Raw genomic sequence first — 10,157 nt, forward strand, 5'->3', positions numbered from 1 at the left:
CAGTCACGCACCCCCGGTACGCAGTCACGCACCCCCGGCACGTAGTCACACACCCCCGTACGCCAGTGCACAGACTGACAGAAACGCCCCCGCCACCTCCGACCGTTCTGATCCGGGGTTATGCCACTTCCACGCACGCTTCGGCACGAGGGCAAAGCAGTGCCGCGCCCCTTGCAGCTATGGCCCGCGCTCTGTGACGGCCGTGAGCGCGGGCGCCACGACCCACTTACTGTTCATCAAAGACTCTGCGACACCGGTGCTCAGAGGAGCGTCCTGCCAGCCACAGTGAGTGACACCGCCGGCGGGGCCCACGGACCGCCATTGACGTCGACACCCCGATTCACACCTATGGCACAAAAACTGTTTGTGTTTTGTGTGACTGTGTTTTGGGGGACGGCGCTTCACATGGGAGTTTGTCACGGCCGACATCTCCTTCCCCCTCCTCGGCGCCGATTTTCTGTGTGCTCACGGGCTGCTCGTGGACGTCAAACATGGCCGCCTAGTGGACGCACTGACCTTCTCCTCGTTGACGTGCGTCTGCGATGGGGCGGAATACAGCGACCTCTCCAGTTCTCTTTCGGAGCGTGACAAGTACCAGCACCTCCTCAGCGAGTTCCCCAACTTGACCCAACCCACCTTCTCCGCCGCCACGGCCGAACATGGTGTCGAGCACCACATTGACACTAAGGGCCCTCCCATCTATGCCAGAGCCCGGCGGCTCGACCCGGTGAGGCTGGCGATCGCCAAGGCAGAGTTCGCTAATATGGAGCGGCTTGGGACAATCCGACGCTCAGACAGCCCCTGGGCCTCGCCCCTCCACACACACAGCCCGAGAGCTCCGGGAGTTTTGGTGACGTTTTACCATCGGTTCATTCACTGAGCGGCGCACACCATGCGCCCGCTGTACGAGGCCCTGAAGAACAAGTCCCCCAACCAGGCCATCGACTGGATGGACGAGCGGCAGACCGCCTTCGACGCGGCCAAGCCGCTATGTTGGCTCACCCGGTGCCTGGGGCCCCAGTCGCAGTCACGACCAACGCCTCGGACTACGCTGTCGGTGCTGTGCACGAACAGTGGGTCGGTGGCACCTGGCAGCCCCTAGCCTTTTTCAACCACCAGTTAACCCCCAGAGAACGCAAGTACAGTGCGTTTGACAGAGAACTCCTGAGCCTTTTCTTGGCCATCCGCCATTTTCGCTTCCTGCTGGAAGGCCGGAGTTTCACGGCGTTCATAGACCACAAACCCCTCACGTTCTCGATGTCCAAGGTGGCTGAACCGTGGTCTGCTCGACAGCAGCGCCATACAGCGCCACCAGCTGTCATACATCTCCAAGTACACGACAGACATCCAGCACGTCGCAGGTAAAGACAACGCGGTTGTGGACTGCCTCTCCAGGGCCGTCGTCGTGACCGTCCAGCTAGGCCTTGATTACGCACACATGGCTGCCGACCAGGCCTCGGACGGTGAGGTACAGACCCTCAGGACCTCTGACACTGGACTCCGCCTAGAGGAGATTGCAGTCGGTGACTCCGGCGTGAAGCTGCTGTGTGACGTCTCCACTGGCCAGCCCCGCCCACTGGTACCCGTGGACTGGCGACAGGACATTTTCGAAGCGGTGCACAAACTGTCGCACCCTGGCAGGAAACCTTCCGTGAAGTTGGTCTCCCAGAAATTCGTGTGGCGGGGGCTCAAGAGGGACGTGAAGTCATGGGTCAATTCCTGCGTGGCCTGCCAACGCACTAAAGTTCACACAGAGGAGCACCCCACACAAGGGCCCCCTTTGAGCCTTTCACGGTCCCTGAGAGGAGATTCGACCACGTCAGCGTCGACCTAGTGGGCCCGCTTCCGTCCTCCCAGGGCTTCACCTACCTGTTCACCATGGTGGACAGGACGACCCGCTGGCCCGAGGCCGTCCTCCTCTCCTCGACAGCGGCGTCCGACGTGGCCCGCGCATTCATCTCCACGTGGGTCGCGCGCTTCGGAACTCCGTCCAACCTCTCCTCCGACTGCGGCTCGCAGTTCACCTCAGAGCTGTGGAACGCGGTGGCTGCGTTCGTTGGGGTCAGGCTGCACCGGACCACCTCCTACCACCCAACGGATTATGTGAGCGCTTCCACCGGTCCATGAAGGCGGCACTACGCGCCAGTTTGACCGACGGCGACTGGGTGGATAAGCTCCCCTGGGTCATGCTCGGCCTACGGTGCGCCCCCAAGGAGGACCTACAGGACCCAATGTGTTGCACCCCTTTCTTTTTGACCCTGCTCACATGTTCAGCAGTAAAGTGTTTGTTCCCTTCGATACTCCGCCTCCCACTCCAAGTCTTTAGCACCACAACCTCTGGGTTTGTTGCCATAGTAACAGACTCTGAACATAACCTGGTCTGGAGCAGGTTTCATTCCACAAACCCAGGGTTTCCTCTGACTCCGCCCTCTTTCACCGCCGCTCGCGCGGCTTCATTTCCTGGTTCTGTTGGACGGAGAGTCTGACCGAAGTCAGGCAGTCATTTTCTTAACCTGCTTCATCCACTTACGCAGGTCGCGGGGGAGCCGGTGCCGACAGTCTCAGGGCGTGAGGCGGGGGACACTCCGGGTGAGACGCCAGTGCACCGCGGAGCCACATAGAAACAAACAATCTCTCACACACACACTCACTCCTACGGTCAATTTGGGACCGGCCAATCAACCTGAAGCGCTTTTGGAGGTGGGAGGAAGCCGGAGAACCCGGAGAGAACCCCCCCAGACACGGGGAGAGCATGAGAACTCCACACAGAGCGGGACTCGAACCCGGGTCCGCCGTGTTGTGAGGCGACAGCGCTAACCACTGTGCCAGTCTGACCGAAGTAAGGTGTAATAAATAACTCCGTGTTTCAGAGGCGAACACGTCATGTCTGTTTGACCTGGAGCCCCTGATGGAGTTTCTGATTCATTCACAGAGAATGAAATGTGTTTGTATCGCGTTCAGATGTCCCGTCACATCAGACAGTTCTCTGTGTGATCGGTACCGATTCACGTCCCAACACACCTTGTTTCTACACCTTAAAGACTGCATCACAGATAAACTAACATCTGTCCAGATCACATGTGATGCTGCAAACTACATTTTCCACCTTTATTTAAATAGCTCCTAATCACTTCAGGGGACATTTCAAAGAGCTTTAACAGACAGACACCCAACAGAACCCTCCAGAACAAGCATAGCATACTGATGTGGAGACGGAGCGGTCCTGATCGGTTCCTGACTCACAGGTGTATGATGAGTCTCACCTGAGCAACAGACTAATGCAGTAACTAAAGATTATCACAATAATCCACTTGTCTCCATCGTTTAATCCACTCTAATGAATCTACTTTCCATCACAGGAGTCTGACGGTTGTTTTCTGGGGGACAGGGGTTACCATGCCAACCGAGGCTGCTGACCCCTTACTAACCCAGGCCTCCAACAGAACTTCAAATGGGTTCACCGCAGGACGAGAGCCCGGTAGGAGATGACCATAGTTCTGCTGAAAGGCCGTTTCCAGTGTCCATGACACCTCAGGATGGTTCCTGAGAGGACCTGTGATGCACTTCTGGTCTTCATAGTAGTATTGCCGCTATCAGAGGAGAACAGCACCCTACCCCACAAACTGAACACCCCGATGATGACCCCGTCCACCTACCAGCTATCCAGGGTGACAGAGCAGTGACTCCATCTGCCAGAATCATTTCAGAGTGTGTGTAACTCACCATCACCACAGCGGGCAATAAAAACATACAATATACATTTCATTTGGTCATCTTTATTACTTACAAATACAAAGTTATTTCTTAGATCATTTTAGTGGTGAACATTCTGATATTCAACATGATTCACTTGTGAACAACACCCACCTCTAACTTTGTATTTGTATGTTCAAATCTGCCCTCCTAATCTGGAGGTCCAAAGAAACCATTTTTTATCTGTTTGTATTTCGTAGAAAGCGAATTGGATAAACTTCTGTAACAAACAGCTGGAAACACATGAGGAGAACATCAGAACATACAGTTGCATATGAATGCCACAGAAAGAACCGCTGGTGTTCACTGAGCGTCTATCTGTACATTGGATGTGACGGACTGTCCAGCTTGATCTGTTAGAAAAAGATGAGAACGTGTTGATCCTTCAGTGGAGGCTAAATGTCACTCTGTATCGCACCAGAATGTTAACCAATAGGAACAATCGGTAACAGAAAATATTTGACCACCTTTCTTTTCTTCAATTTCCTGTTAATTTCTTTTTCTTTTTATCAATTATGTATAATTTGACTAAAAGACACAGAGGATTAAACATGGAATGCCTATAGATGAGAGCACATGTATGTGTGTGACAGGAGCATTCTGTTGGCGATAAAACAACTGAAAAGCCGAACGTGCACGTATTATTTACTGTACAATGTCATTATGTTATAATGAGGAAGAGGAGGATCCCTAATGAGATGATGCAGAAGTCTGACCTGTGTGAACGAGGTTTTTAAACTTCCTTCTCAGCTTTCGACGTGCGCTTCTCCCCCGCTGGATGGCAGCTACTAAAATAATTTAATAAACTATCATTGAAACCGTTTACCTCCGTATTTTCACCGTGAGTCCAACGGACTACGTTTAGACGTACTTGAGCAGCAATTCACTCCCACGACATGTCGCTCTTCTTTGCAGCTGCAACGTTGTTCTTTCTTCTGAAAATGTCCTCAAAGGTTTTTTTCTGTTTTTTTTGTTTTGTTTTTTTTGCATTCATGTATTTATTTAGTTGAATTAATTAATTAATTAATTTATTTATTTATTTATTTATTTATTTATTTATTTATTTATTTATTTATTTATTTATTTATTTATTTATTTATTTATTTATTTATTTGGTTGTTTGTTTGTTTGTTTGTTTATTTATTTATTAAAAAAGAAAACAATACATTTCCCACATTTCAGACTAAGGAACATTTCATACATTGGACAGATCACACATGGGGTAAAGGAAAGATACAATAATACTAATCCCAACCTTAAAATAAAATAAAAAACCCATAAACATAACAAAATAAATGAATAAAGTTAAAATAAAAATAAGAGGTCGATTTAATCTTGAGTTAAGGTATTTATATAGTCTATTACATTCAGTGCTTGTTTGGTTTTAATATAATTGAGAAGTTTTTTAGTTCATTCATGTAAACACAAAGTAATGATCTCATTTTCATAAAACAACACTTGTGTATATGTTGTTTGGCCAGAATAATTATGGTATTATATACATTTTCCCTTTTTCTATCCTCCAGTAAAACACCAAATTTAATGTAATCATAACATAGATGAGGTGAATTTGAATCATTTTCAGATATCCAGTTTTGAAAAGATCTCCAGAAGGTTTTCACATATTCACACGAAAAAAAAGATGTTCCAATGATTCAATCTGAGATTCACAAAATGTACAGTCATTTTTTTCAAACTTAAATCTCTGTCTAAGAAATTCATTACAGGGGTAAATATCATTTATTATCTTCAGATGAGTTTCTTTAGCTTTGGGCGAAACTGGAAGGGAAAGCTATCTAGTTCTGATTTTTGTAATCTGATCTTCTGAAAACTGTAAAATATTTCTCCTTTTCAGTAGGAGGGGAAAAAGTTTGTTTGTGACAGCACCTCTTATAATTTTGTTTGTACATTTCTTTTCTGTGAAGTTTAGATCATTAATAAGAGGTAAGGGTAAAGACGGAAGTACTTTACCCTATGATAGCATACCTTTTATTATATTCGACATTGCATCAGGGATTGCTCTTGTCATTTCCAAGTGTTGTTGTCTGGTGCAATTAATGTTATATTTATTAATAAAGTCAGTGTAATTCAGAAGATTTCCTTCTGAATCCGTTAAATGTACAACGGACCAGATATCCTTCTCCACCCAGTCGTCAAAACAAATATTTTCTCTTAGACCAAATCTACCTGTTATTCCAAATTGAATAATTATGAGGGGTAAAGTTATGTTTGAAGGCTGATATCCAGCAAAGGAGGACTTGTTGATGAAATCTGGACAATTTCATGGGTAACTTAGAAACACAAAAAATACATTTGAAAAAAAATTCAATGCCACCACATTTACTGAATATTTTAGAAGGAATATTGTACCATATAGCCCTACTGTTACAAATAAATAGTTGAAGCCATTTTAGTTTGATCATACCATTCATCGCTTCAAAATCAATTACATTTAAACCTCCATCTTCAATTGTTTTCACTGCATCATTTCTCCTAATATAATGATGCTTGTTTTTCCACACAAAATTGAGAATAATCTGATTAATTGATTTAATAAGATTATCTGACAGAGTTAAAGAAAAGTCAGGATACGTTAATCTGAACAATATTTCTACCTTAGAAATCAGAACTCTTCCAATAATGGACAGATCCCTTTGCAGCCAAGATAGAAGAATGGATTTACTTTTTTTAATAACAGATTCAGAGTTCATTTGTTCTCTAGCTTAGAAATCTTTTGTTCTTATTACTCCAAGATATTTAACTTCATTTCTTACAGGGATGTTATACAGCTCAGTCAATGGGTGGTTATGAATTGACATTAACTCACATTTTTTTAAATTCAAATGTAACCCAGATGCTTTTGAAAACGTTCCCACAGTTGTGATGATCAGTGGGATCTGCTCTGAGTGTTTGATGAAGTTGAGTTATTGACAAATGAAGACCTAAAACATTCAACGGCTCTATTTCTGTACTACGTTTAATGTAAATACCAAGAAGTTCTGCAACTAAAATAAATAATAAAGGAGAACAAGGGCAGCCTTGGCGTATACCTCGTGTCACCTCAAACCTTTTAGTTGTGCCTTGAGGGAGGGGGACAGAGCTCTTTATTCCACTGTAGATCATGACAATTGTCTTAATAAACTTTGAGCCAAATCCAAAACATTTTAGAGTTTTCATAATGAATGGAGGTTCCACTCAATCAAAGGCCTTATAAAAATCTAGAAAGAACCTTTGTCTTCAATGAGATGATTATAGTCCAGCAGGTCTAACACCAGCCTGATGTTATTATGTATAGACCTCTCTTTGATAAAACCTGATTGGTTTTCACTAATTATTTGGTCTATTCCTGTTTTCCACCTGTTAGCTAAAACAATAGTAAATAACTTATAATCTATAAGTTATCTATATGCCTTTTATCTTTCCCAGGTGTAGGTAAAAGAGTGATTATCCCTTGTTTCATGGTTGATATTAAATCATTGTTTTCCATACATTCCTTCAAGGCATTAAATAATAGATCTTTTATTGACTCCCAGAAAAATTTGTAAAAGTTTGAGGTCAAACCATCTTGGCCAGGTGATTTATTTGGTGCCAGGTTTTTATAGCCGTGTCCAATAATGTTGGATGCTGTCTAGGAATAAGTTAGCATCAACTTGTGAATAGGATGAGGAGTATAATTTAGAGTAGAAGCGGTGAACCTCTTCTGAAATTATTTTTGTATCAGAACATTCACTATTGTTGACCATCAGGGTGTTGATGTGATAAAAAAACATTTGGCTGTATTTGTTAAGCTCTTGCACCAATTTAAGCTCAGTTTCCCTTTGCTGTTTACGTAGGGTTTTGCTGAATTTAATTGATAAACTTCTAACCTTAAATTTAAAATACTCCCATTTTCTGCAGTAGGAATCAATTTCATTATCATTAATAATTTCATCAAATAAAGATTTGACTTCCTCCACGTATTCTTCATGATTCAGAAGTTCAGCATTAAATTTCCAGTAACCCTTCCTGTTTGTAAGGTTGGTGGTTTCAGTGTAATATTAACTACACAGTGATTTCTGGAGAGGTAAGCCAAAGATCAATTCTTGACCTATAGCACGGCCACTTGGTTTTATCCAAGTGAATTGTCTACTGTCTGCATTGTTCTCTCTCCAAACATCCACCAAAGAGTTGGCATCAGGGAAGTTCTTCATCAGTTTGTTGTGATGAAAGGTATCGTAGGTAGAGGGACATCTGTCTAACCATCTATTACCATATTAAAGTCTCCCCCCACTGAAGTGAAACTTATAGCAAACGAGTTTTTGTGATCAGAGATGGAATCTGTGAGCGTTTCTAACAGTAATGTATTTTGGGTGGAATTGTTATAACCATAGATATTAATCAAGTCCCTTCTAAGTTCACTACTGCAGTGATCCAGTGACCATTGTTATCACATTTAGATGTTATTAATGTACCAGGGAACCTATAGAAACATATAGCCACACCTCCAGATCTGTTACTGCCATGAGAAAAAATAATCTTGTCCCCCCATTGATTCTCCCAAAGTGTAACGTCCTCTTCACCTGAGTGAGTCTCTGGTAGAAAAGAGCAGTGTGCTTTGAGTCCTTTACAAAAAAGAAAAATAGCCTTGTGTTTTGTAGTCTTTAAGACCTCTTGTATTTAAAGAAGAAGAAGAAATCCCTGACTTCAGGAAACACATAAATAACAAAAGTCTGATTGTAGAAAAGTCAGTTTGAGAAGAAAGAAAAAAGAAATGTTAGACCTTCCTCCTAGGTGGTGTCCCTTAACTAAACCTCAGGCAGAAGGTCGACGCCGCCTACACGCCGCCTGCTTATCAAACTGTTTCAGAAGGAGACCGGCGACTCCGCCCATGACAGAATCGACTCGAGGCTGGACCCCCCAGTCGTCTTTGGGCCATTAAACAAAATCAAACACAAAAAGCAGTCAGAGGGGGCCTGTTCTAGTCCCTCAGGGAGTTTGATCTCACCTTCTCCCTCGATGAAGGCTCCAGCTCCGGTGAAGATGGCCTTTTTCCCCTCGGCGCCCCCTCCCCCGCGGGCCACAGCCTCTCTCCGCTCTCGGTCCCCTTTTGACAAGTCCTCTTTGAATTGGAGGCCGCGCTCCCTAAGGAACGAAGAGGTTTTTACAGCTGTCCACACCGCGTCTCTGGTGACCCGAGAGATGAACTGGATGGTGATCCTTCTGGGGTTGGTACCCTCCACAGGATTCCTCCTCCTGCCCAGACGCTGGACCATGTCCACATGTTGTGTCAGTTTGTCCCCCCTGTCAGGCAGCACCTCCTGGCAGATAATAATAATAATAATAATAATCCACCTTTAATAGTCCACACAATGGGGAAATTATGTTTTCCTCTCCAGTTTTTTGTACATGCATATATATATATATATATATATGTGTTAGTCAGCACACACACACAAACATTGTATACAGGCCCCTGAACACAACACACACTAGGGGCCTGTAGGCATGCAGTTAATAACGAGTACAGGGAGGTGGAGGGACGGGTCGCAGCTTCGGGGGTGCGCCCCAATGAGCAGCTTGTGGGGGGGGACGGCGCCTTGCTCAAGGGCGCCTCGGCAGTGGCTGGGAGGTGAGCTGACACCTCCAACTGTCAGCTCACACTCCGAAGATGTCTGGCTGGAGCTGGAATCGAACCGCCGATGGCTGGGCGCTGTCTGGTTCCAAGACGTCCGCTCTACTGCTGAGCCACTGCCGCCCCAGATGGTAATGTCTCGGCTGCAGACGTCCTCCTGCTCAGCCTCGGGGACTCCAACGAGCCTCAGGTTCCGTCGACGCGTGTTCTTGTCCATCCCATCCATCCTTTTGATGATGTGCTTGACCGCCGGCCCCACCTGGGCGACCCTCGGCTCCACCTGGGCGACCCTCGGCTCCACCTGGGCGACCCTCGGCTCCACCTGGGCGACCCTCGGCTCCACCTGGGCCACCTTCGCGCTCACAGCCTTCAGCTCAGCGGTGGAGCGCTCCAGCTTTTCCTCCAGGTGAACGATTTTACAGTCCTCAAAGTCTTGATACTCGTTAATTAAAATTTGTACTCCGACTGCCGTAAAGCGCTGCGGTGCGCATCTCGTCCGTCGTCATGGTGAATCGTCGACTCGGGGCTCCACTGATGATGGCTTCTTTTCGAGTTGTGTCTGTTAAACTGTGGGTCAACTTACTCTGGGTTAGAAAAACTAACCCTGAAACCCGTTTGTGGAACCGAAATCCCTGGTTTTTCCAAGTTCAGGGTAAAGCAACCCAGAAGCACAGGTTTACCTCAGGGTAGGTCAACCCCGCCTCCGTGAGACGGGCCCAGTAGGTCAGAACAACATTTTACAAACTTGAAATGTGGGAAACTGAAGTAAATATTCGTCTCCCTAAAACTTTGT

The sequence above is a fragment of the Antennarius striatus genome, chromosome 21, assembly GCF_040054535.1.
Source record: "Antennarius striatus isolate MH-2024 chromosome 21, ASM4005453v1, whole genome shotgun sequence".
NCBI lineage: Eukaryota > Metazoa > Chordata > Actinopteri > Lophiiformes > Antennariidae > Antennarius > Antennarius striatus.